Raw genomic sequence first — 2189 nt, 5'->3', positions numbered from 1 at the left:
GTCAAGCCCTTCACGGTCACTTACGAGAGTGAGATATGATAGATATAATATTTTTGGTATTTTTGGTATAAAGATGCAAAGTAAAAAAGTAAAAGCAAAGTAAAAAAGCAAGATTAAAGTAATGGAGATTGATATGATGAGAATAGACCCGGGGGCCATAGGTTTCACTAGTGGCTTCTCTCAAGAGCATAAGTATTCTACGGTGGGTGAACAAGTTACTGTTGAGCAATTGATAGAATTAAGCATGGTTATGAGAATATCTAGGCATGATCATGTATATAGGCATCACGTCCGTGACAAGTAGATCGAAATGATTCTGCATCTACTACTATTACTCCACTCATCGACCGCTATCCAGCATGCATCTAGAGTATTAAGTTAAAAACAGAGTAACGCCTTAAACAAGTCGACATGATGTAGAGAGATAAATTCATGCAATATGAAATAAACCCCATCTTGTTATCCTCGATGGCAACGATACAATACGTGCCTTGCTGCCCCTTCTGTCACTGGGTAAGGACACCGCAAGATCGAACCCAAAGCTAAGCACTTCTCCCATGGCAAGAACTACCAATCTAGTTGGCCAAACCAAACGGATAATTTGAAGAGACTTGCAAAGATAACCAATCATACATAAAAGAATTCAGAAAAGATTCAAATATTATTCATAGATAGACTTGATCATAAACCCACAATTCATTGGTCTCAACAAACACACCGCAAAAAGAAGATTACATCGAATAGATCTCCACAAGAGAGGGGGGGAACTTTGTATTGAGATTCAAAGAGAGAGAAGAAGCCATCTAGCTACTAACTATGGACCCGAAGGTCTGAGGTAAACTACTCACACTTCATAGGAGGGGCTAGGATGATGTAGAAGCCCTCCGTGATGACGGCCCTCTTCCGGCGGAGCTCCGGAACAGGCCCCAAGATGCGATCTTGTGGATACAGAAAGTTGTGGCAGTGGCATTAGGTTTTTGGCTCCTCGTCTGATTGTTTGGGGGTACGTGTGTATATATAGGATGAAGGAGTACGTCGGTGGAGCACCGAGGGGCCCATGAGGCAGGGGGGCACGCCCTGGGGGGGGGCACCCTCGTGACCTCCTCTTTGATCCCTTGCAGTAGGGTCCAAGTCTCCTGGATCATGTTCAGTGAGAAAATCACGTTCCCGAAGATTTTATTCCGTTTGGACTCCGTTTGATATTCTGTTTATCCGAAACACTGAAATAGGTAGAAAAAACAATTCTGGGCTGGGCCTCCGGTTAATAGGTTAGTCCCAAAAATAATATAAAAGTGGAAAATAAAGCCCAATATAGTCCAAAACAGTAGATAATATAGCATGGAGCAATCAAAAATTATGGATACGTTGGATACGTATCAGGCATCCCCAAGCTTAATTCCTGCTCGTCCTCGAGTAGGTAAATGATAAAAGAGAATTTTTGATGCGGAGTGCTACTTGGCATAATTTCAATGCAAATCTTCTTAATTGTGGTATGAATATTCAGATTAGAAAGATTCAAGACAAAAGTTTATATTGACAAAGAAAAATAATAATACTTCAAGCATACTAATAAAGCAATTATGTCTTCTCAAAATAACATGGCCAAAGAAAGTTATCCCTACAAAATCATATAGTCTAGCTATGCTCCATCTTCCCCACACAAAGTATTTAAGTCATGCACAACCCCGATGACAAGCCAAGCAATTGTTTCATACTCTAACTTTTTCAAAACTTTTTCAATCTTCACACAATACATGAGCATGAGCCATGGATATAGCACTATAGGTGGAATAGAATGGTGGTTGTGGAGAAGACAAAAAAGGAGAAGATAGTCTCACATCAACTAGGTGTATCAACGGGCTATGGAGATGCCCATCAATAGATATCAATGTGAGTGAGTAAGGATTGCCATGCAACAGATGCACTAGAGCTATGAATGTAAGAAAGCTCAACAAAAGAAACTAGTTGGTGTGCATCCAACTTGCTTGCTCACGAAGACCTAGGGCAATTTGAGGAAGCCCAACATTGGAATATATAAGCCAAGTTCTATAACGTAAAATTCCCACTAGTATATGAAAGTGAAAACATATGAGACTCTCTATATGAAGAACATGGTGCTACTTTGAAGCACAAGTGTAGAAAAAAGGATAGTAGCATTGCCCCTTTTTTTTGGGCCTTCTTTTTTTTCT

Source organism: Triticum urartu, chromosome 1A (genome assembly GCF_056163025.1).
Source record: "Triticum urartu cultivar PI428250 chromosome 1A, HENAU_Tu73, whole genome shotgun sequence".
NCBI classification, from domain to species: Eukaryota; Viridiplantae; Streptophyta; class Magnoliopsida; order Poales; family Poaceae; genus Triticum; species Triticum urartu.
This window is presented reverse-complemented; position numbering follows the sequence as displayed.